Source organism: Excalfactoria chinensis, chromosome 1 (assembly GCF_039878825.1).
Source record: "Excalfactoria chinensis isolate bCotChi1 chromosome 1, bCotChi1.hap2, whole genome shotgun sequence".
NCBI lineage: Eukaryota > Metazoa > Chordata > Aves > Galliformes > Phasianidae > Excalfactoria > Excalfactoria chinensis.
Genome location: NC_092825.1, coordinates 43373221 through 43399633, shown reverse-complemented (window position 1 = coordinate 43399633; position 26413 = coordinate 43373221). Strand labels below are relative to the sequence as shown.

At 40.9% G+C, this 26413-nt stretch overlaps 1 protein-coding gene across 2 annotated transcripts in view; it reads left to right on the top strand.

The window, feature by feature from the left end:
• The first annotated feature begins 2772 nt into the window (after positions 1-2772).
• The window catches only part of CDK17 (cyclin dependent kinase 17), an 85601-nt gene continuing 61960 nt past the window's right edge, over positions 2773-26413 (top strand). The window contains exon 1 of one of the 2 annotated variants that reach the window (XM_072329342.1): positions 2773-3054. The gene's annotated coding sequence lies outside the window, so the exon portion shown is untranslated. The remainder of the gene's footprint in view (positions 3055-26413) is intronic. The other variant, XM_072329334.1, reaches the window with a different exon arrangement.

The following is a 26413-nucleotide window of genomic DNA, read 5'->3' as shown; positions in this document are numbered from 1 at the left end:
GTTCCCATCTACCAGCATGTGCGCTTCCTTGATTTAACTCCTATACTTTTACTGTCACAGAACAACTACATCCTTCTGTTCTACAAACACTGAGGCAAGGCCAGTGTCTTCATGTTTGAGGCAGGAAATCTTGGTCCCCTGATGACACAGTATTCCTACTGCTGCCTCTATGCTCTAATGGCTGATGCAGGTTTCATCAGATCATCCAGAGGTAATAATTCATGCCATGGAACTTGGACATACTCTATTCTCGCTGTCTTCATAACAGACCTATTGTACTCACCAGCCAATCCATTTCAAAACTAGTTTAAAATATTAATAATCACGGTTAGCTAGATGGAAATATGATTGATTGCTACGTATTCCACTAAATAATAAAAGAAATCAATAGCTAGAGTTATAAAAACAGCCTTGTGGGATACATTAATCAAAATCAGCTCCTACATTTCAAACTCCAGTCTGTCACTCTGTCTTGCTTTGGTACTGTCTTTTGCACAGACATGAAAATCTTTCTCTGAGGGCACATGGCAGATGAAGCACACAAAGTCTAGATGGGGAACGGGTAATACACCAGTACCGACTCTCCCCCGTTAACTCATTATTCTCCTTAGTACAAGCGGAAACCATAAAACACTCTTATTCCTGCAACTACTGCTCACACCTTGGCTTTTGGGTAGCTCATCCTAAACTCTCACTTTTTGGTTTCTCATCTTGTCACGACTACTTTTGCTGAATTATGAGTGGCGGACACGAATGTGTATAAAATAAAATAAGCACAGCAGAAGCATCACTATCTTATTAATATTTTAGCACTGGAAAACAAAAGCACAGCTTCTTGAACTTCCAGCCCACCTCCTTTATGAAACGTAGTTTACTTGGGTGTGCTGCAAGCGCACTTGTTGCTGCGCTGTCTCAGGAACTTGTTCTGCAATTCATGTATGTAATAATAAACCTGCACACAATCATTTATAACGATATTACTTACCCAAAATAGCCTTCAAATTGAATAAGATAAAACAAAGCACAGATCATCTCGTTAGCATTCAGAGATGAGAAGAACTGGCAGGTCTAGCAAGAACTGGTAGGTCCTGAGCTGCAGAAGAGATCTGTAAGGGATATCTTTGCATTGCCAGAAGTTCAAAGCACAAATGTCTGCTTCCTCTGTCATTAAAAATCCCACACATTTTGCAAAGGTAAGGCTATCCTATGTCTTGAATGCATTCAGAATGAGCTCAGTAACCATGTTTTGTCTATGTAGACTTCAAGCGTGCTTCTGAGTCATATTTACTGCTTTTTTATCCTCAACTGATTTCACTAGGAGCATACATCAGCATGAGCAGAGTGAATTTGTATGCACGTAATAAGTGGCTTGATGCTTGCAATCCTTTTTAGGCAAGAGCAAGCTACTTCTGTTTACTGGGAAATGTTCATCAGTGTTCTGGTTCATTTGCACTGCTGTAAGGGTGCAACTGAGCTGGAAGCAAGGGAAAATTTTCCTGGCATTGCTCTTGCAAGCACAGCTCCCAGTTGGCCCCACTGTGGAGAAAGAATGGCTGGAATGAGCCGCACATGCCTCCACCTTAGCACAGAGCTGCCTGCAGAGCTTGGCCTCCCTGAGTGCGCCTGGATGTACCATGAAGCACAGACGTCCCATCAGCTCCCCTGAAGAGACCACGGTTTGGTTTTGCCTATTCAGCCAGAAGACTGCGGGTCTGCTTGGACAAAAGGCCTCGTGGCCGTGACACTGAGCTTTGGCCAGCAAAATAAAAGCAAAAATCAGAATGTGTTCAAAATGAAAAGAAAACCAAAACAGCAACTGGCCAAAGTGTGCCCTAAGCGTATCTGTGACCCGGTACTTGAAGCTTAAACACGCATCACTGAGATCACTTCAGATTTGGACATATTGTTCTGTTTTGTTCTGTGTGTGGTGGAAACACCACAAGAAGAGATAGCGCAGAACAAATTGCTTGTAAGGGTAAATTGTAGATTTTGTTCTGTAGTACAGGAAGGTTATGACAGTTGGGGGCAGAAAGGACTGAGAAGTGAGGGAATGCAAACGATCATTTTTGAACAACAACTATAAATGGAAGAGCAAGGAGGAAGTATGGTTGGTGTGGGCAGGATGAGCACTGGGATGGCACACAGACTGTGAATGCAGCAGAGGTTAGAAAACACCAGGGCATAACGGGAAGGACGTTTTCATTGCGACTGAGCAAGAAACCTGCAGAACCTACACGGCCACCCCTAACTCCAGTAACAGCCGAGGGGGGCGGCTGCTCCCCAAAGACGGGCACCACCCTCCCGCCGAGCCCCAGCCGAAACACCACAAGTGCCGCTGCCGGCGGCCTCTACACCTGAAGCGAGCGAAGGCCCCTCCCCACGCTGACACAGCCCCGGGGAGCCCCGCAGGGCCGAGTCCCGCGCACGCCGTAGGTCAGGCCGCGCACGGCCGCGAGGGTAGCAGCAGCGCCCCCTGCGTCCGGCTGCGCCCGGTTCTCACACCCCGCCACCCAGGGAAGGCGGCCCGAGCTCCCCACCGCCGCTCAGGGGCATTTCCCGAGGCCGCGGCCCGGCCCTCTCTCGCCGCCCTCCTTCAGCGCTCTCCGCAGCCGCTAGGTGTCGCCGGCGCCCGGCCTCCCCCGCGGCCCCTCCTGCGCTCGGGCTGCCGGCGGGGCTGGCTCAGTGCGCTGCGAGCGGGCGGAGGCGGCAGCCCGCAGCGGAGACGCGTAGCCCGGCTCGGCCCGTCGGCGCTCGCCCCGGCCCGGCTGACGCAAGGCCCCGCGCTCGGCACGGGTAGCGTTCGGCTACCGGCACGGCCCGCGGCCGCGCTCCGCTGGGGAGCCGCGGAAAGGCGACGGCGGGGGAAGCAGCCATGTTGGAGCGGGGAATAAAGTGACTTCGCTCGGGGAGGTGGTGCGGCCGGCGGCTCTCGGGGCAGTAAGGGGAGGGGGCTCGGCTCCTGGCGAGTCCGGATATCGCTCTTGGGCGGAGGAGGAGAGGAAGGAGAAGGGGCAGGAGATTCGCACCCGGACCCGCGGAGCCCCGGCGCTGCTGGTGAGTTGGGGCCGCTCATTGTCTTCGTGCCCGGGCTGCGGGGCCGGCTGCCGGAGCGGGGCCTCGGCCTACGGGGCGAGGGGAAGCCGTGGAGACTCGAGAGCCGGGCCGGGGGCGCCTGGCGGGGCTGGGGCTGCCCGAGGGCCCGCATGAGCTGCGGGGTATTTCCGCCGCCCGCGGACGGCCCCGGGGCCCGAGCGGGGGCGACTCCCGGGGGTTGCCGTCGCTTCTCGGCCCCGGCCCGAACGCGAGGCCTGGGGGCAGCGGGGCGGCCCGGGCTGTGCTCGCGATCCTGGCCGCGCTTGTAACCTCCCTCCCCGCCGCCCCCTCTCCCAGCGAGGCTGCTTTCTTCTGACAGCTCCGCGCTTCGCAGCCTCCGCACAGATGACACATTCGGTCCTTTTGCAGCCCCCCCGCCCCCCACACGCACGCACACCCAAAATCTGTCGGTTCTGTGTGTGGCATAAGAGCTTTTGTGCCCTGCGCTCCTCCGGGTTGCTGCATGACAGGATACATGAACACTGGCTGACCATGAACTTCAGTGAACTCCTATTCTTCCTCCCCTTCCTTTGCCAGATATGTGATGGCATGAGGCCAGCGGGAGCAGAGCAATACTTCTCCCCCCCCAGGAAGGTGGGGTGGGTGCCTGTGGGTGCCGTTGGTGCCTTGTAAATCCCCTGGAACTGTACCCACAGTCTGGTTCTGTTACAGCCTCCACAGAGGTGGATCTGCTGCTGTGCTGAGTGCTGACCTCAGTCCTCTTTGTCTCTTTTCTGCACCAATTTCAGCAGCAAAACAGAGTTGTGTTCCAGTCTGGGCCGTCTTTGGCACTTTTATAATGGCGGCTACTGGTATTATGGGTACGGTGAGGGAAACAGGGCTGAAGTGTATCATACTCCAAATTACTTCATGTCAAAGGCTTCTATTTCCTTCATTTTATTTCAGTAAATAACTTAGGTGTTTGGTTTCTTCCTTTTATAATTTAACAGAAGATCAGTAGTAACTTGCTCATATCTGTTATGGCTTATATATGAGGAGAGGAAGCCTTCGTTCTTGAATGGTTCTAATGGAGCTGCAGACTAGATGAGCAAAGGTTAAATACGTGGAAGACGTGGGTCAGAAGAAAACTTATCAAATCAGACGGTGCCAGATTCGGGTTTGTTTTCATGTTAGAGCTGTGTAAAACTGAAGGAGGTGACCTGGTACTTTATGTGCTTAAGATACTAAAGAAATTGCCATATTGCTTTGTTGTAGGAATCCCGTGTGCTCATTGCACAGCCCTTGTTATTTATATCTGCACTCGATGTGATGTGAGAAAGGCCTGTTTTGAATAATTAACGCAGAAGTAACAGATACGAAAACGTGGAATCATATGTTTGAAATGCAGAGTGAAGTAATATCCTTGAAAATTATTTATTCTTAAAAGAACAAACCGAATCTCCTCCTCCAACAGAGAAGTCATTACAGCGTTAACTTGACGTTAAAAAGGCCGCTTAAATTTGAGAGATGAAAGCATCCCTTTATGATGGCATTATGTAAATCCTGCCTGTCAATGAGCAGTCTGGCTTACAGCACCTTTAATGGGACAGAGCGATGTGGCTCAGACCTGGCCTTTGCATGTTGCTGCATCCTGGTGTTCTCCGGGGATGGAATTCCACGCAGATCAGTTGGGGTCTGCCTGCATCCACGCTTCTTGCGAATCGCAGCCTGTGTTGTCTGCAGCAATTGGTAGCTGGGAAGCATGGGGTCATTTATTTTTAGCTTGGCCAAGGATGTCGTGCATTAATTCATCTATTTAATATGGAAAACACCTCTGACACGTAGTGAAATACTCTCTATATAATTTCAGATCTAGGCTTAGAATAACTGAAAAACAGCTCTGTTTTTCCCCTGAATGGGAGAAATATCCTCAATTTCTGCATAGCGCTGCAGCATAAAAATAGGAGATTGCTTGTGGCATAGAAATCCTGTATGCCTGTTGTGCCACACAGTACCAACAACTAACAAGCCAAGGTTTCTGGCTGGATTGTTAACATGTGCATTCTTCTAATTTCTTAAATACGTATCTGTTGCGGGAGGAAAAAGAAATGTTTCACTAATCTGAGGAAGTTCTGGTTCAATGCAGTGTATTTGAATAAGCCAACCTAAGTGCCATCAGGAAGGGCTTCACTGGAGACTGATTCTGTGAGTGCTGCATTAAAACCTTTCCTGAAAATCACTCCTTCCACTTGGAGTGGAAGCAGTGGGTGATCTGTGCACTGATCTGCTTTTATTTTTGGCTAGGGGAAAAAAGTGAACATGTCTAAAGATCTGAAAATTGTTTAAAAGTCAGGCTTTTCTAGTGTACGTTCAGTGTTTGTAAACACATCGACCGTAGGTTGCAGTTCTTAAATTACAAGTATCTTAAGTTCTCAGCTGTGTGGTTTTGCAGCTGCTTTTGCTTTTTTGGAGCAAGCTTCAGTTATCTATCTCATGACTCAGCTGCGCACTGCTGTAATTGGTGACACTTCAGAATCTGATACAAAACTCTCCTCCACAACTTTAGCTGTAGAAATGCTTTCAAAATGCCAGATGTTTGCTCAACAGTTCCACAGTCTTCGCTCTGTTTGTGCTGCCCAGTGCTGCGCTTCACATCTAAAGAACAGACTGGCACACTGTGCTGCTGGTGACCATTGTCTTTTTTTGCAGTGCGTGTCATTGTAGCGATGATATTCTCATTCTGAATGTAGAACTTCAGTTATTTTGGTGCCAGTTGGCGTGCTGATACCAACAGAGATGGTTGTACTTGGATGTTAGAACTAAAAGTGTGTTATATTTGAATTCTTTTATCCCTAGGCAATAATTTGATTCTTAAAAACTTTCAAGGAATCTAAGGCTACCTTTTATGTTGGTAAACTTAGTAAATGTGTTATAACCTTTCAGAGCCTAGTCATGTTTTTCCCATATGAACAATAAATAACAGATAATGCTTCCATAAATAGTAATTTCACAGAAATGTCATTAATGGTGAGAGGTGTTTTTTCTGTGTATTTTGTGGAGAATTGTGATCCGATTTTGGCAGGCGTTTCTCTACAGATTGAGACTTAATATTCATTTAGTCAAATGATTAGCAATAACTCTGTATCAAATACAAATCCCTACTTGTGCACTATAACTTGGTAGATTGGTACTTCCTATAGAGCTGTTGGTTTCCTGGCCTTGTTTTTAGCAGAGGTATTGGCTGCAGGGTTCGGCTGAGCTGCCTTACTTTAATCTCTCACTGCAGCGGTTCAGCTTCTGTTCTCTGGTGCAGTTATATGGAGAATGGCAACTCTTAAGGGCTGCATAAGTCAGGTAGCTTGCATCTAACTAGCTTTTGGTAATCTTTTTTTTCTTATTGCATAATATAGTATCCCACACGTATTACAAAAATGTTAAGTTCCAATGGCAGAACCAGTGAATGCTGTATCCGTAACTGCAATGATAAGTTTGGGCTTTGATTATGACAGCGTGAAGAAAGAATGTAGCCTGGAAAAGGTGATTTCTTGTACAAGTTTTACAGCATTTTTGCGTTCATATATTGTTGGAAAGCCACAGTTCTTGAAGAAAGCACGAAGTCGTGAAGGAATGCAGATCCATGTTTAGGATTTGGTCACTTTCTGGAATCATGCAATTTATGGTGATAACATCAAATTAGAAAGAGAGGTTAAGTTGGGCATTTCCATGCCAATGAAGAATTCTCCTCGAACCATAAGGCTTTTGCCACTTCTTAATGAAGATCATTAAACCCTGTGAATGACTGTATTATAAAATCCTTTAAATGCACCAATTCTGGAAATGATCGTAACTGTTTTACTGACGTGTTTCTCTAATGTCTTGAAAATGCAGTAAATTGAAGAATGCAGTTTTAGCCAGGTGTTTGACTATGATCTGGCCCTCCTCCCCCCCTCCTATTAAAATACTATCTAGAACAATGAATCCTGCATATATTATGATGAACAAGGCTGTGTTATTATACCACAACAAAGAGAGATGTCCTGTTTATCCTCCTAGACACAGTTCTCGCTTGTTTTCATATTTTAGGTTGGGCTTGCTAGATATCTTGTGTAAGTGAAAGTTACTGCGTGCTCTCTAATCATATTTCATTTAATTATAGCCTATTCCTTATAATTGTACGCCTTCCCCTGCTGCTGTTTTCAAGGCTTGCTGGAGTTGCATGATGGTCTCTTTGATTTTTAGCAGCTGTGCCTTGTCAGCCTCGCTAAGATGCCTGCTTTCTGTTCGTTCTGGGGCTGGCAGGATCCTGGCTTATCCCCCCGTGCTCTGCAGGCTGGGCACTTTGCTGGCATCATATCTTCACCTGAGCTTCCATAGCCAGAAGTTGTCTTTCAGGAACGTCCCTTTGTCAAGTGTTTTTGACTATCACCTTACCAATGTGGAGTATCTTGATTTGTTTGAATTTTGTTCAGATACGTGGAAGATGTTTTTATACAGCAATCACTAAAGGTATTGTTTAGTGAGGTTTGTAGTAACGGTGCTGATCGATATTCATGAAAATAAAGGTCTTTTGAAGATAGGAATTACCAAGACTAATCAAAGAACATTAATAACAGAAAACCCGTTGTCCTGTAACCGAGAGAAACCTGTCTGAGTTTCTCTCGAGGAGTAGAGAAGTCAGTTCACAAAAATGTAAAGAAGATGAAACGGATGTGGTTGATAAGCAAAGCCAGAGACTGTGATGAGGAAAAAACTGTGACCAAAAGGCAGGATGTGTTTTGGGAAGAAAATGAGTTCTAACAAGGCTATTACCCATGAAAACACTAAAGAAAATGGTAGCGTTTGATGCTATTCAGAAGAGGTCAGTGAGGTTCATTAAATACTCTCATGTTCATAAGTAAAACCAGATGATAGTCATACATGATGCTTTGAAGTGCTTCTTAAAATAGCTTGAAGATGTTGAACAGCAGCCCCTGGAGTTGTGTTGTGAGGATTGTAAAATATTGATGGGGCATTTTCTGGGGTGTTGATGCAGTTGGTGTTTGTCAGTAGGTCTTAGAATAGCAAGGAATTCTGTGATGAGCGCGACTGAAGTGTGCTAAGAGTTAGTAGTGAGCATTGTATTGGGTGTCGACTGAGCTAAAGTTAAAGTTGAGGTTAAAATGACCATGGTTCATCACAAGTTTATTGAAGGTTGATCTTGTGAAAATAACTTTTGAGTCTCTTGATAAGAGACAAACTTTGTGATATGTGATTGTTGGTACTGCAGACAGACTTCTGTAAAAACCTTTGTTTGGTCATTACGTGACATTTTGATTAAGGAACTACAATGGTTGCTCACGTGTCTGTGTATGATGGAGTAAAACCTGGCTGGCCAATGACAGGAGCCAAGCGGTCCCTATAAATACCGCAGTTGCGTCACAGTGTGCCATGTGGGCTCAGCAGTGTCAGGGTGTCTGGGGGAGGCTGCTCAGTGCTGGCTGCCAGGCGTGTTTGTCAGGGGAGCAAGAGAAAGTGAAAATTGCTCACCATTCTTACACATAGAGCCCACAGAACTTAGCCAGAACGAGCTGTTGGTGCAGGGTGAGTGCCTGCAGTAACAGCAGTTTGCCTTGTATGTTAGAGAGCAGGTAATACATTTTGATCTATGTTCAGAATGTGTGTGTGGGGGGGGGAGGCGGTTCAGCAATCATAAATCATACGCAAGAGGTCTAAAATCGAATTTGACATAATAGATTACATTTTATTAGACTTGCATTTCTGACTGTAGAATTCATAAACACTCCACATAGGCCAAAGAAGCGGTGGCTGTGGGTTGTAACTGAGGAACACTAAGAGCCTTGTTTCTAGTCTGTTCCTGGCTTGTTGCAGGAGCCACGTCCTCTGTTTTTTCTCTGTCCATGAAGATCCAGTTGTCATAAACAGCAGTGGAGTGTTTAAATGTGCAGGAGGGTTGTTTTCTTCTTAACTACCGCTCAGTCTTAAAAGCCTTGTCATAAATATCTAACTAAACTGTTTAAGTGCCTCCTTGCAAAAGTATTTTATAATAATTTACCTTATTTATAGGCTCTTTGAAATCCAAATGCGAAGCTCAGATGACTGCAGGAGGCTGCGCTTGGCCCTGTGCTGCCCGGCACCAGCAGCTCCCGCTGGCAGAAGGTGGAAACTGGCACGAGCACTGTGGGCTGTGCTGCTTGTGGCTGCTCTGGGATGTCAGTGGAGGTTAAGATAGGCACTGGGGTGCAACCTCAGGTTTGTTGGTTGGGTTGTTGTTTTTTTTCACATATTTAATAGTCACCTTCTGCAGGATCACGGAGAAACAGCAATTTGTAATTATTTATTTTTCTAAATATCCTGAGCAGATGGGAGGGGAAACTTCCTCCTGCACGGAGAGGGAAGGAGGTCCTTGACTGCTAAATATATCAAGCGTGTGTGCTTTAATAAAGTCTTAAAAACATGGTGCAAAATGGCAGCTCAAACTTTATTTTGGTACTGAAAGAAAATAGACAGTGGGAGATAGTTACTGGTAAATCATACATATAGTTTGTTTTGAATGCAGGTACATCTTTGAGATGGGAGCTGTGAAGTTCTCAGTATTGCAGGACAGAAATCTGTAGAGGTCAAACTTTTTTTTTCTTGAAAATAGTGTTTAAAAATTGAATGATTTAATGATTTGAGCTGAAATTGAGTTCAGAACAAGTGTCTGAGTAGGCAGCAACAAAAAGTGAATGGCCGTAGTGGTCACACTTTAAAGGAACTTTGATGGGGCTTTTGTGCAGGATCCATGTCCTTTCCAAGAAATCAGTCACCTGAGGAGGAGATGTGAAGAGCGTCTTTGGCTTTACAGAAGCTACAGCTTGGATTTACATGGCTGGTATTGCCAATCAGTGTTCCTGACAATAATTTCCTGAATTCCTAACCTGTGCAATAACACAATTTCAGAGACAATTCCAGTACTTGAAGATTCTCCATAGTATTTCATTACCTTTGTCAATATGATTCAGTAGGTTATGGCAAATCAAAATATGTTAAACCTTATGCTATTTACCTTCAGGATTAAATAAGATAAACAGCTTACAGTGTTCCCAGTTGCACAAGTCACAGTATTTTTAAACCTGCTGCCTGTAATACCGGGTTGTTTATCAGGGAATGCAGTTAACCTAGATGTTGTATTGTGGCTTCTTTTTGATTCATCTGGATATAATTCTCCAAAGCAAAATGTCTGATCCATAAGCCAAAAAATAGCTTTTGAAATGTATTTAGGGAGAGGAAGTCATTTTGGTACTAAGCATACTCCCTGTTTCCTGGGCAGCTTGGGAAAAACAACATAGCTGTGTATAGTAGTAAAAAGATTCCATAGCTATATACTTTTCTTCTTGAATTTTGCAATTTTCCTATTTTAGGAACAATGCCAAGTAGATGATGAGTTCTGAAGTTACGGACTTGCTGTGCTTTTATAGCAAGTTTAGCTGTTGCATTTTAAAATGTGTTTTTACTTTGCGTATGAAACGTACAATGATGATAAGAAAGCATTCAGAACCTGCTTCCTTTACAATGGGATTTTGTTTTGGTTTTTACCTAACAGGAGTTTTGTTTTCATGCTATTTAGGATTGTTTCTGTTGGTGGAAGAGGCAGACATTAGTTGAAGGATTTAAGTTGTATGTTGTTTGTCATTGTTATTTGGGATGTGAATGGATGGGCAGTGGTTATTTGCACCTGTGACTGTCTTAGCAAGACACTCACATTCTCTTTAGTCATCTGTTTCTAGAATGAGTTGTTAAAACTTAGAAACTATTTTATCAAATAATCTTATCTAAAATATGATTTATGCCAGACTGGGTGATTTGAGTGTTGGTGTTTGTTCACTTGTTTGTTTTCTACTACTTGTATTTATCATCAATAGAGTAACGCTTTCAAAGGGCAGCGTTAAGATCTTAATACAGAACTGCCTCTCCTTCCACGTTTACTACAGAGGAAGCCCACAGCAGCCCTTGTTACAGTATTGCAGCATCCCAGTTTGAGCTGAATTAAGCACTTGCTTCAGCAGTTCTTGCTGCATTAGTAAACTGAGTAGGATTCCACTTCATGTGTGGGAGGGAAGGGAGTTGGAGGAAGAAGGTTTACATGGCTGATGGTGATGGGTAGCTGAGGAGCAAAGTGATTTCTTACTGGTGCCGGAAAGCTGATAGTTGACTCCACAATTGATATGAAACTGTCAGCAAGGTGCCTGGAGATAATGTCCTCCCTCTCGCTTCCACCTTGTTATTCATACAGTTGGGTCTTTAATATGTAAGAAAGAAACACAGGCTTTTCTTTATTCTTCCCTCCTACTTGCAGAAGCCTAAGACAGATTAAAATCCAGCAGCGTCAGTAGTAGTGATAGTGATATTATGTTTTAATATTGAGATAGATTCCTGTACAGTCTGTTTGCATTTTATATCTTGTAGTGATTTCAGAAATGAAGGTTACAGCAAAAAATGAACATAATCTTTTTTGTATTATCAGAAACTGATTTTTAGGGTATGTGTGGTCCAAAATAAAACAAGCCTACTCAAGATATGACCATATCCTGAACTTGCTTTTGATGCTCATTACAAACTTCTAATGGCACTACAGTGTGGTCAGTTGACAATTTGCATCTTTCCATGATGGGGTTGCATTGCCGTAGTTGTGCATGACAACTGAAATTGCAGGTCATTCCAGAGGTTCTTTGCTGGTTTTGCTTGGAAGACATGATATCTCAGTTTAATAGTATACTGAAAATGAGTTTCTTGAGTTTCATTATTTGCAAAGGATATATACATATATATTTAATATGTCTTAAATAAGCTGTTGAAGATGTAATTTTATTAAGGTGCTGTTAACATCAGCCAGTTTTCATGGGAAGCAGTGCATCAGTAGCTGATGAAGAAGTATGAAGGGAAAGATTATGTGTGTTGAGTTTTGTGTTCTTAACTGGAGGCTCATTTAAGGTGCTAATCCTCAAGGTGTGAGCGTCAGGGCATTTTGTAGATCAGACTTAGCTGGGTCTGCTGCAGACAGCTGCGAAGAAAAGTAATGCCCCTACAGACTTGGAAAAATCTTACAGCATAGATTTGTTGGTAAACATTTAGACTTTTCTAAGAAACAAGAGGATGAGAAGCGCAGAGGTGCTGCATCTGTTAAACAAATACTTTCGGGCCGCCTTTGTGTTGACACGATGCGATGCCTTTCCCCATGTCTGGGGTGAGCTGGTGTCTTGCTGCCAGTATTTTTATACCTAGGTAAGTGGATCTGTCCTGAACTGCTTAACCCACATTACTGCTTTACGTTGCAGTCTAGGTGATTGTTCTGGTGCCTTTTCCATCTGCACGTCAGACAGACAAAGCTAATACACACGTAACCTTGCAGTGGGAAGTACCCTCCCTTATCTGCATTGGGTGTACAGAGCTCCAAGTCCCAGACTACAATAACAAGTCTTTGTCACTTCAGGAGGTTTAAAAAAAAAGAAAAACAACTCGCCAAAAACGAAAGCAACAAAACCCTCTGATAAAGCACAGGAAGCAAAACTGTTGACGGAGAAAATTCCTTTTCTATATCGTCACTTTTATGAGAAGAGCCACACCCCAAAGGTAATGCATTTAACTGTTAGTGGATCCCAATGACAGAGACTTTTCCCCTTGTATTCAGAGATTTAATAGAGATGGAAAGAATATTAAACAGTGTAATTTTCACTGTTATTTATGGTAGTTGCTATATTATTCTAATTTATAAATATTTTCTCTTCATGGCTGCAAGAGGCTTCAGGAAGTTGTATTCCATTTTGTTTAAAAAATGGTAGGGGTTTCTGATGGTTCTTTCTTTTTTTTAACTCCTGACAGTGCTCCTTCTGCTTCTTCTGTTGGATAGTAGTGTTATTCCTGTGGGATTTAGTGCTTGTGAGTCTTACAGCTGAGCAAGCTTTTTGCTACACAGTGTGGAATAAAGGGAAGCTGCGCCCTGTGTCAGAGCAGAGGTGAGCCTTTATTTTCAGTACTGTTCCTCTTCCCTCCCAGTCGGTGTGACTGTGCAGCTTTGTTGAGCCTGATTTCTGAGCCAAACCTTGAGGTTAGCAGTGGTTTTGTTGGGTAGAAAGGGCAATGAATACAGATTACACAAGTGTGCGAGTCTATAGCAGTGACCAAACTATAGCTTTACAGCCTGGGTGTGTCACGTTGGCAAGCTGTGTCAGACTGGAGATGTAGTGGAATCTGTTCTTGGGACAGTGGAGGTCTGGTGCTTTTGGTTTGTTTTAAGTCAAAGAGGTTGTCTAGAGGTTGTCTTAGGGCTTTGCTTTTTGCGCTGTCAGCAGTATTTTTGGTGTAAAAACTTGGTCAGTCATGTCTATCCACTGACACGCAGTGTACGCGGATCTGCCCCCGAGATGTAGCATTGTTCGTGGTATGTTCTTATTACGTGTGCTGTGGATAATGAAATGCTTTCAGCTCTTAATAGGTCATGGGAATGTCCTCAGCTCTTTCAAATTCCAATCTTGAAACGCTGTAGGTTGAGTGCAGTGGTGTTGTAGACAGCGTAGAGGTGATTAGTGGTTGATGCTGAAGTGTCGGAAGCGTTACAATAAAGGAGATTGAACTGAAGCTAAGAGGTGTTTGGGATTCCCTGGCATACTGTATTGTGGTGACACTGCTTTGTTGCTCTACCTGCTTCAGAAACAATTTTTCTTTGATCAGCACTTCTGAACACCGTTTGCTTCTGTGCCTTAGTGCTCACAAATGGGTTGCTGTTTCCAGAGTTGCAGGGCCATGAAATACGTCTTACTGCATTTCTACTGCCACTTTTTTGTTCTTTTCATTGAGTACCTTGAATCTTTAAATGTGTTGTACACAGGCAATGCCAGGAATAAGGTTTAAACTTCCTACAGGCCAGAAGCAGCTATTATCCTTAGCTTCCAATATAGTTTCACTTCATTTCTGTCTGTCAGTACTGTGGGAAATGCTGTTTAAAAAGCAATCTGTAGGAAACACCCCAACATCACAAGAGGTATGCAGTGCTGTTCTTGGGCAAATTTGTATGCATAAATCTTCACAGGCTTTTTTTTTGTTTGTTTGGTTGGTTTTGGTCTTTTTAAAAAGTAATTTGGATGCCATTAGAAATTATTTGTATTTGACCTCGAATTTTAAACTTCTAAACTTTTCAAGTTCATGGAATAATTGTAGTTTGCCTTGCTCTTCAGACAGCAAGTTGGTATCGCTTTGAACATCCAAAGTCACTGAGTAGCAGAGTCAGCCTAATTCCCAGCACAGGGTTTTATTGCTATTTTCTGTCCTGGAAATTCTTATCTGTGTGTGTAGTTCAGAAGTTTATTTACTCAGATAATTTTGCTAATATTTATTGAGTAAAATGAAAGAAAATGATGGAGGTTTCAAAATGAAAGCAGAGAATGGCTGTGAGAATTTGTATTGCTATAATTGAGCCTTGTGGTTTCTGATCTGTAATTTTACTAGTTTATTTTTTTACTAGTTTAAAAATATATAGATGTTTCTGTATGCAGTAATACAGCATTTATACATCTTTGCTTTTTTACAGTTAATACAGGTTTAATTTTTTGTCATTGATATATAGCAGCAGTTGAAAACAAGGTATGTGTTTTGTAAGTGCTGGGAATGCTGGGGTCTGCTTCTGAAAATGTTGTATTTTTGGTTAAATTTAATACTGATTATGTGTGCTTCTCCTACCATAGGTAAATTCCTTGGAGATCAAGGTAATGTTTGGGAAAAAAAAAACAAAGAAACAGAAAATTGCCCTAAAGAATGATTTAAACGAGTGTAATTTTGGGACACTACTTGAAGATAGTGTACCTATTATATTGGGGTTTTTAAAAGTAAATTTTAAAGGTGATGTGCAGTTTAACTTAAATAAAAAATAGGAAGTATGTTCAATTTTAAATGTTAATTAAATTCATGGAAAATAGAAAGGCAGCTGATGGATAGAAGGGTGTTATGACCTTGTGGAAAACAGAAGGTATTTAGGATTCTAATAAGCATTTTTGTGCCATAGGCCTTTCTGTTTTGTTTAAGAGATCTTGAAGTAACATTAATTATTGCGACCTATATTTAGGTCTATTTGTGTTTTGGAAAATTGAGAATCTTACATGTGATGTACACGAAACCTTTCTTACTCTAAAGATGTAAGTTTCAGGCTTCTCTGAAGAAACACATTCACATATTGAGAGAAAGATTATAATTGCAATTTTATGGCTGGGTGAAATTTGTATGTAGCAAATGAGATGCAAAGAAAGGTAACCGCATTTTCTTCACGTGTGCAAGGCCATCTTCTGTATGCAGTTTCTGCACTTCCGTTTGTTGTGTGCTTCATGGTTAGTTAATGTACATTGGGCACGTTACAAATGCATGTCTGGCATATCAGAATATCATTTATACTATGTAAATCATAAATACTTTATTCAGTGTTTTCACTGCTCATTACACAGACTCTTCTAGCAGCACTTGAGAGGGTAAATGAATTCTCTTAAGACCTAAATGCTGTCACCAATGATATCTACCTGTTTACATTCTGTATGGGCTGTACACGGAGCGCTTTTTGGAGGAATAGTCCACTGCATGTATAAAGAACATTCATGTCTTTGTCAAGCTGAAGTTTACTATAAATTCTAAATGAAGTGAAAGTAGTGTTCTTTTTCTTTTTTTAGTGAAGCATCGTGTCTTAAAACAGCAGTATTAATAATTTAGTAGGGTTAAAAGAGAGGGTTGCTTTTTGGCAGTTCATAATTATTCAAAGTCAGTTGAGTTTAAAGGGGGAAGAGAACTTCCTTTGTATGAACTGGCATGCTGAAATTAACCTGCCCTGTTCTGTAGCATGGGATATATTGTTTTATCACAACAGCACAGCATGATGTGATCAACTTTTACAATTCAGTCCAGTTGAATGAAATAGCCGCGTCTTTAAGGTGTTTTTATTTGTAAAGTTAGATCAGGACGATCACAGGAACTGAAAGCGAAGGCAGAGGCCCCGTTACACAAGGTCATGGGCTGGCTGGTGGCAGCTGTTGTGCTGTGGCAGCTGGGCAGGCCTGCTGCAGGGAGCAGGCTGCTTGTGTGATAGCTGTGCCAAGGAGCACCATGCCCAGAAGAGCAGGCTGTAAGTTTGAGAGGAAAAGTGCTGTGAGGCTTTACTGCAGCCTCCAAAAGCCATGCTTACATGTACGTAACTGGTAGCTTGCCACACATGAGTATTTAGCGTGGCAGTTTGGAGGCCATGCCCAAGAAAAACATTGCAGAATATATGGTGTATATATAAAAGTAAAAAAAATATATATTGGTAGTGTTACATATTAAAGGTTAACACTGATAATCTTCTCAGCAACAAATCTGTAAATATTGTATACTTGGCAAACAGTATATGTAAGCTGCTAAAAAGTCAGACATAATCCTAGTCTTTCTGCAGTGTTCTTTAAAGACCAACGTGATACAGTGCTCTCTGAAAAAAGTAAGAGGAATTTCCTGTGTGTTTTATATACCAATATGAAGTGGCTCTTTTTATACTAAGACATTTCCTTAATTAAATTCAAGTGTCTGAATAAAAGCTAGTACATTTGTGTTGTTCTGATACTTACTTTTATTCATGAAGTTGTGATATGAAACATAAAGAACTTGCCTTTGCTGTGTTAAAAAGTGCTCGAGTAGAAGATTTATATGTGGCATTATCCCCTACAGATCCATGGGGAAATTTGATTGTAAGCCAGCTCAGGTGGCACAGGTAAATGGTTTTGGAAGAAGTATGGATCAGTTTGTGAGTGTGCAGTACCAGACTGTTCTGAAGCTGAACAAATTTGAGTAATTATTATCTTTTCCCTACTGGACTGTACCAGAATTTGAACATGAAGGTAGATTTTTGGAAACATAAACCGGAGGTGGCTGTGTGTGGCACTGACTCTGCTTTCTTCAGCCTTATCCCACATGCTGCATTTTCCATGTGATTCAGTTGTAGTGATACTGGAGTAGAAGGATGGCACTTCCCTTGGCCTGCTGTCCACAGACACTTCTCTCTTAACTGGATGAGCTGTCCCAGGGTAGAGCTGCAGCCAGCACACTGAGTATATAGGAGTTCTCCCTCTTACCTCTGTTATTTGCTTGGAAAGTATCTGCTGTTTGTGCTCATGAATCTAAATGCTCTTATGTGGAACTGTTTGTTCTTCTTCAAACATATATGTTCAAAAGAATTACATAGTTTTGATTTATCCTTAATGATAAACTATGATGTGTCTGTGCAGTTAACAATGAATGGGAGATGGCTAAGACTTTCAGTAATCTCGATGAGTAAGCTGGTAATTCAGACAGAGGTTACTTACTCAATAATGATAAGTCATTGGAAATGATTAATTACAAGCCTAATTAATAAGACGCCTTTATTGTATACTTAGCCATTCTACCTTCATTGTGTCTTATTGAATGTCAGAACAATATGCGATTGAAGCATTTTGAATGATTTCTCAAGTATCATAGTAAGCTGTGAAACACAAAATGCCAATCCTGTATGCTGTAGCAAAACTTGTTGCTTTTTGAGCTTCTTGGGCAAAATCATTCAGTATGAGTTTTTGCTGGTGAGCTACAACAGGAATGGATTTCCAGGAATAGTTTGTTGAGTAGTAGATAGAATAATACCTTCTGTTTGTTTTGGTGGCACTAGAGAGACTTTGATCCTTACTCTTGTTTTTACATTGTTGTGAACATCCTGGTGTAGGGGGTTTAGCACAGTGGTTAAACTGTGCGTGAGAAATAGGAAGTTCAGTCAGACTCCTTGGTAGTATGAAAGCCACTCTCTGTCCTCTGGTTATTTCTCTCCTTGTTTTGTTTTATTTTTCTAATGTTCACTTTGCTCTGTGTTATATTGAAGAAAATACAGTGTACATTTTGAAAAAGAGATACAAAACGTAGAGTATCTTTCAAGTGTTCAGAAGTCATCAGATTTGGCTTTAAAACATCTACTTGGGCTTCAGTGTATACCACCAGCCTTGGTATCCAGTGTCTGTGTACTTTAATTTAATGGTCTGTAGAATCCAGTCTGCTATTTTTTTCTCCAAAAGCTTTGTTCTTTCTACCAAAAAGAGTTGAATTTGATCTGCTGTATGTTGATATTTTGTGTCACCTTGCTGTGATATATGTATTTGCCTTTTGAAAGGTTAATTTACTTTATATTGAAACCTTTAATCTGCTAAATGTCTCTTCTGCTTGACTTTTAAACTCGTCAGTTATGCTCTCATGTTGAATGGTAAGTAAGAACAAACTTAGTCCAGCAGGGAACTGGATATGTGGTTTATGTAACTTTATTATAATAGATTGGTGCAACATGCAGAAAGTATGTGTAGCAAGAATAGACTTTAAAGTTGTTTGTCTCTGTATTTGAACAATAAATCAGTGATAACGGTATTAGCCCTGGTAATTGCAGATTCTTAAAGGAGATCTAAGATCTTTATTGTTGATAGTCATGAGTGACAGTCACTGAGTGAGCAGAAGTTGTGGAAGGTGTGCATAGGGGAAAAAGAACAGCTCCTGTGAGGATGCACTAGGGATGACATTGTGTCTGTCTGACATCCAGCCCATGAACTTAACATGTTTCTTCCTTGGATAAGTGCTGGAGGATAAGTAATAAATTTTATGCTAAATTCAAATTTTTTGGGGTCAGTATTTAGATGTTTTTTCTAACAGGCTGTCAGAGAGCTGCATGCTTAGTTACTTCAGCTCAGAAGTCAAGTTTGCAAACAGCTTAATTTGTTCTGAGTCCCACTAAGGGGAGCAGGTGCTCTTCAGGCATCACTTTTGCAAGTGCAGTATAAATGTATTGACGCAAATCCTCCTCTCTGTGTGGATCTAGCTGAAGACCTAGCAAGTGGGGAGGCACACAAGCTGTCTAGAGTTGTCTTCGCATAGTGTGTATTTTTGTCTAGTCACTAACACTTTTTAGAACTCTCTTAAGTTTATTCCCCGTGCAGACTGGTTCTTGGGAAGGCACTCGATCTATTTATATGGAATTGATGTTGCATGGGAGAAGTGTAAGAGAGATTCTTCTTATGGAGTTAATTAGAGTTGATGGGAGCATATCATGGGGAAATTAGGTACTGGGAAAAAAAGGTATCTTCATGCTTCATTTATTTCAGATTCGCCTTGGTAACGTTTGAATGCCTTTGCTTTTTTTGCTGTCAAAATGTCACTATTTGGATCTTTCCCAATGTTTTCATTCTACTGATAGGAAACAGAAGGGAAGGAACTAATTGGTATTAGTCTGGAAAACATGTTCTGAATACAAGTACAAGCATTTGTGTGTTCTCATCCAGATTTCCAGGGTGTGAGGTATGTGACAACAGGAGCATCATTCTGGGAATGCAGTTAGATCTCTTGGGAGGCCAAAATGAGTTTCTTTCCTTACTGCTACCAAAGGAAAGTGCTCATACTTCTCTTGCTACAGATTCTCTTAAATTGTTGTTTTATAATGAAAAGCTCGTCTTGCTAGCTCTTTAGTAATTGCTACCTCCTACTCTCTTGTCAGCAGGGGGTAGGATTGCTTCCTACGCCCAAGGAAAAACAAAACAAAAACAAAAAACAAAACAAAAAAAACCCCATGAAAATTAGATTGTGATAGAGGCTAAATTTAAAAGAAATTTGAGAAGAAATAGGCCAGGCTAATCTTTAATTCTGCAAGAGAGCAATTCTTTCTTCAAATACTAAATGGGAAAAAAAAAACAATAACAAAGCCATCATTTTCATTACAGCGTTTTCTTTGAGGGCCCAAGCAACTCCTGTGTCACCAGGCAGAGAACATTTCCAAATAGGCTGAGTTTGCTAACATGTACTGGCATTCCATATTCGATTAAGGCTTTTCGAAGTGGAACCTTTCTGCAGTTTAGAAGCAGTTGCACGTGGTACCTGATTGCATCACAGCAAGAGGGGAAGGCGCTTCTGAACTTTAGGAACAGCATAAGCTGTGAAAGCTGTGGATGTTTGTGCTTTGGCACTGGGACAGTATAGGCAGTGACACTTCAAACAAAAACATGAGACGAAAGTTTGTCAAAACTCTGCTGTGGTGACTCATGCATCTTTTTCATCATCTCAGATTCTGTCTGCACTGAAGTCACAGCAGTGAAAATACGATGGTAGCTGTTAAGTATTGGTTTGCATGCTGCTACCCACAGCAGCAGTTCCTTGAAATTAGTTGTAAAAAAATGTTATAAATCTTTCTATGAAGTCTTCCAGTCTTTCTTACTTGAATTTTTTTATTCCCTGAAGATTGAAAGCATTTCCCCTACATTTTTTTATTTTTTTTTTCACATTCCATTTAACTTTAACGTTCAGTGACTATGGTAAATGTTGTTTCAACAATTAATCTGTTCTTCAGTCTGTGTCTGCAACTGATGGCTGAATATTTACTCCCCCTTCCTGTCAATTTGCTGCCTTAACCGCAGAATACAGTATACGCATACAGAATAAAAGTAACACGTATAGTGGTCAAGTTTGTCTGCTTGACTGGCATGTTGTGGTTGAGGCTTTGTGAAGCAGTGGCTTATTTTGAAATCATGGATTTTATTGGATGTTGTCACCTGTTGTTGTGGTTGTTCAGATCTAATACGAATATATTCCACTGTCATATTGAAATAAAGGATAACTGTATTATTTATGGGAAATAATATTTGACGATCCTTGTAATATTCCCTCCTTTCCATTGTGTGTTGTGGTTTTTTTCTTGTGGGAGTAGACAGCTTGTAACTTCCTTATATATTCAGGTGAATATATGAGCTTAAGTGGTCACAATCTGAATCATCAGTGAGACTTATGTTATAAAACAGGTTATGTGGCATTACTGACACTTAATTCTATTGAACTAGAAAATTGCTTGTAAATTCTTGCCTTCAGAACAAGCCTTCCTTTTTCAGCATCTGGAAAATCAAGTCACTGGTTCTCAACAGTTCAGTTTTGCCTTTTTTTCTTTGATAGCTTGATTATTTTGCCTATTTTGTAGATACTAAGAGTCTACAAGTACATGGACAGTTAGCGTGAATTGACATCTGTGTCTCAGTCAGGTGGCAATTGTCAGATGAAAGCTGATGTAGAGAAGATGAGTAACGCTCATCAGAAAGAGCACTGTCCAAGCGCGCAGGATAGGACTATTACTTATTTGCAGTCAAATTACTTCTAAAATTTTTTTAGGTTGAGATTTAATACTAATAAATTTCTTTTGATTCTCTCCAATTTATTCAGTACATACATGTTGATTCATAGGATTGTTTTTTTGTTGTCATTATTTTTACTTCAGAAAATGGAGCTCAACTTGCGTGTGGTTTGCAGGAGCTTTATGGTTTTCCTTTTTGAATGCTGCAATAGGGCAGCTTTGAAAAAAAGAAAAGGGAAAGCGGGGGAGAGAAACAGCACACAAAGTCCCTCTACCTTGAAGGCATAATCAAGGTTCTGAAAGCTTGCTTGAATGGGATCCGGATCAGAGCAGAATCAACTGAAAAGTGTTTTGATGTGCTTCCTTTGTTGGAATAGCAAATTGGTAACTTCTAGGTATGGCTTTAGTGTTTAATTATTCAGTCATCCAAGATAAAATAATTATAGATGAGATAACAGGGAGAAAAGATGGGGAAAAAAAAAAAATTGATCCTAAACCCAAGTTCATGTGTTACGCTTTGATGTTGGGATTTTAGTTGAACTTAAATCAGTATAAATTGTCCGAAAATAATCAGGATAAAAATAGTTTCGGCGTTACTGGCTTACACACCTCAATACATACTAGGTGTACATGTCATAATACTATAATGTGCATGTTTTGATTGTTATGCTTAACCATTCTGTCCATATCTCATCTTTCAGCTCATCAAAAACTTCTCATTTGAGCATTTGAGTTTGTCTGCTGTGTGACTTAAAGTGTTGGCTACAGAAAACTGAGGGTGGCTGTGTGTCTCTGTTCAGAGAACATTCTTCCTCAAAGATTAGTCTATAGGCGTATTGTTTACGTTATTTTTTTACCAAAAGTACCAGTTTTGGATTGTGGGTTTTTTAGCAGTAGTCGCATAAATACAGTGAAGGAGCGTATGTATTTTTTTCCAATGTTCATATTAATATTTTTTCTTTTAAAAATTTCCAGTTTAGGTTTTACATTCCTGAGTTGGATCTAAACTCTTTCTTGCTGTTCACTGAAGTTAAAATAGCTTTAAAAAAAAAGTCAGAGAAAATGAACAGAAAAGTCACTGCTCACCAGATATCCTTCAACTGTACCTTTTCATAGGAAAAAGAATTTCCTTAGCTCCCAAGAAATCAGTTCTATCATTAATGTTTAGGCTTAAGGACCATATAAAGCTCTTAAGTGTGTTTCTCTTATTTTAAGGATTTTTGAAAAATTGTTGCAGGTTAGTAATTTATAATATTTGAAGTTGTAATTATAATTACTGCAGAACAAGATGTGAACACGCATCGTGACAACTGAATTATGTAAAATATCAAATTTTCCTGACAAATTGTCTGAGTCACAGATTTCTCTCATTTTGTTAATTTTATTTTGTTGTGAAGGTATTTGAAACTGAAAAAAAAACTTCTATGCAGGGAACAAGATAATTAGAAATAATAGCACGCTTCGGTATTTTTACTTGAATAGTTTCATCTGCATGAATTTTAAATCGACCATCTAGTTTAAGGGGCTGAATGCATGTGCTGAAGTCATTTAATGGCTGTCTAGTCATCTTCATACCTGAGAGTATTGCCTTAATATAATGTGCAAAGAAACGGAGTTTAAAAAATGTAGATGTGCAACAAAAAGTGCAGCAGTTCAACGTTTCTTTTCTAGCAAACTGTTTATAACAATAGAATACATTACGATGAAGAAGTTTGGGCCAGTGAAACTGAATTCATAGCCAAAAGTGATTTACTTTTACTTTTAAATGTGTCTGATTTTTTAAATAGAACAATGCAATACAATTTTTTCAAGCATGTTGAAAGTGTCAGCTAGACTATGGAAGAAAGAAGTTTGTATTTCTCATTCTGTGTAAGAGTTGTCTTCCTGTGCTGGCTTCCTCGTGGAAATCACAGTGTGTCTTTTGTTCTCCCTGACAAGTAATGGAATTGTTATCAGTTTACCTGCAGGGGATGAGTAAAGATGAATACTCAACTGCTTTGAATATTACTGTATTTCTGAATAAAACAAGATTTCTGTTAGGATTTGGATGACTTTTGATAAGTTGTTCTTAGATTTTATTTGTCAGCTTCCATGGCCCTACTTCTGATTTCGTCATGTTCTGTCATACTCCTTCTGTCTTTGAGGACTGGATAAGTAAACAGAGAACTAAGACTTCCAGGGTGAATTTGTGTCTCTGAAGAATGAGACCAGTTTCAGTTGTCTCAGTAGATAATATTCCTTTATTAAAATGATTTTCAGTAGTAACCCTGCAGTGACATAATGCTTCCTGTATGTGGTACAGGAAACTGGAGATTTTTTGAAGCTTGAGAGGCTATCTCTCATTGTCTTTAATGATTAATATCTGACATATGTATGTGAGCATTCTCTAATTGGATTCTGAAAATCACTAGCATATTTTGTGATAGAACACAAGTGATAATAAGTATTCAACCTTTCTTAGATGCTTTTTAAAATAGGATTTTACAATGGCAAATTAGCCATTGTTCATTATTCATTACTCTTAGGCATCCTTCTTAAGAATCGCTTATCATGGGCTCACAGAATGGCCTGGGATAGAAAGGACCTTAAAGATCATCCAGTTCCAACCCCCTGCCATGGGCAGGGCTGCCACCCATCAGCTCAGGCTGCCCAGGGCCCCATCCAGCCTGGCCTTGAGTGCCTTCAGGGATGAGGCACCCGCAGCTTCTCTGAGCAACATGTCCCAGTGCCTCACCATCCTGTGAGTACAGAATTTCTGCCTAACCTAATCTGAATCTCGTTCAGATTAAAGCCATTCTGCTATGTCCTGTCACAATCAGACGGTGTTGGAAGTCTGTCCCCTTCCTGCTTATAAGCTCCTCTCAAGTACCTCTGAATTAACAACCTCTTGAAGCTAGACATTTTACAGATCCGCGGCTAATGTCAGCAGTTAAGTATAAAGTCGTAATCTTCACAGTGAATGGAGAGAATGATATCTTGATTGAATGCATCAATTTAATACACATATATTATAATGTCAACGGACTCCACAGGAATGGAATCACAGAATTGTAGGAGTTGGAAGGGACCTCCAGAGATCATGGAGTCCAACCCCCCTGCCAAAGCAGGTTCCCTACACCATGTTGCACAGGTAGGCGTCCAGGCGGGCCTTGAATATCTCCAGAGAAGGAGACTCCACAACCCCCCGGGCAGCCTGTTCCAGTGCTCCGTCACCCTCACCGTAAAGAAGTTCTTGTGCACATCTGTGTGGAACTTCCTATGCTCCAGTTTCTGGCATTTCCCCTTGTCCTGTCTCCACACACTGCTGAAAAGAGTCTGGCCTTGCCACTTTGCCCCCCACACCTCAGATATTTATAGACCTGGATCAGGTCCCCTCTTGGTCTTCTTTTCTCAAGGCTAAACAGACACAGTCTTTGCTAAGACAAAGCCCTTGTTTCATGTTAGTCCTGTGAAATAGTAGGTGCCATTATTAAACATTTCTTTCTTCTAAAATTGTGAAAACTGCAATATACGGGTTTGGAAAGTAAAAAATTCTCATTTTACTATGTATCAATGTAAGTATATGCAAATTTCAGAAACCTTCCATTCACAAATGAAATTTGAAGCAAGCCTTTGGGTCTCTGAGATGTGTTATGTTGGCATAACGGTGCACCTGGGATTGGGTGGAGTTCTGATGTCTTTGGTGGGCAAATAATTAGCTCAATGGTAGGAGATTTAACAAATAATTATAAAGCATAAAGCATTTCCTAAATCACATAATGGTGTAAAAGACTTCTTTACGCAGATTAAAAAGTAAGGATATTAACCTGTAATTGGCCTTCTTGAAAACACTGTGTTTCTGTGATGCCTGCAGTAAAATTGTTTTGTCGTTGTTTGTGCTCCAGAGCTCTGTACAGCCAGTCCTACACCAGCTGCCTGTACCTTGGATCACAGCTCCACCTCTAGTAATGGCAGATTTGTTCTTAATGCTCACTGTGGGTTCACCCATCAGTGCCAACATGATCTGGATCAAGCATCAGCAAATAACAGCACTTCTGTTGACTTGATCAGAACACACCATCCTGTTGCTTTTCATCTTTGGTGTGGCTATGGTAGGACAGATGATTCTTTGTTCTGTGTGGGTTTGGAACAGGATTACATTTAGAAAGCGTTTGGAAGAGATTTGTACAGAGAAGGCAGAGAGCTCTAGTGCTCCGTATCATGTGAATGTATGGGGCTTTGATCTAGTAATTAAATAGCCTAAGAACCATTACAGGCTTAAGATGTAGATCAGGTCTCCATCATATTTTTCTGCTTTTGTGGGTGGGAGAACTTGTTGCCTGTAGCTTACTCTAGTCCTTCTCTCTTTTGTTTCTAATTTATGAATCAACTCTACTTTGTTCTCCCCTCTTGACTTTTAGTAGTTTGTATGTATCTTCCATTCATTGCCAATTGCAGTTCAGTGCTGAAGCACTGTTCTCCATTGGCTTTGGTTGCTTTATAAACATCAATTTTTAGCCATAAAAATTTGATTGTTGCAACTTCTTTTTGAAAACCTGTGTATTCTGGAGTGACTTCCCTAATAAAGACAAGCTTTTCTGTGCAGATTCTAACTTTTTTCTTTTTCCTTATGTAGAGGTAGTGCTGGTCAGATGAAATGAAAATAACTGATATGTTTTTTTCCTCTAGGGCTACATGATGGTAGAACTGCATTCTCACTAGTGGCTCATAGGCTTTAATTGAATACCAAGAAGCAGAATGGGCAATTGAAGTAGCTTCTACTTAAATTATAATGTGGGCAGTGAAGAACAAATTAGAGCTGTTAAACAGTAATCTTTGAAATACGGTTAGTGTTGTGTTTTGGTTTTTGTAACCTGTGTGGTTTTTGTATGCTCACTTGGTTCCTTGCCACTTCCATAGATTTCTGTATCAGATTTCTCTGAGTTATCAGTGTTCTTTTATCTTTGTTTGATTTCAGTAACAATCCACCAAGATAGTATGTATTTGGGTTCACTATTTATCTGGAAATTGAAATGGATTAAATCATTGTTTGACAACATCTATTTTGGCGAATTCAGCCTTGATTCTTGGAAACCACCCTTATTTTCAATAATTGAGCATGCTTTATATATTTATTTTTGTAAAGCAAAAGCGAATGCACTTCTGCAGTGTCAGAGGACACTTTGTGTGTACCGTGTTTGCTGCCATCAGTTTCCTGTCAGAGCTCTTTTTTTCGATAACGTT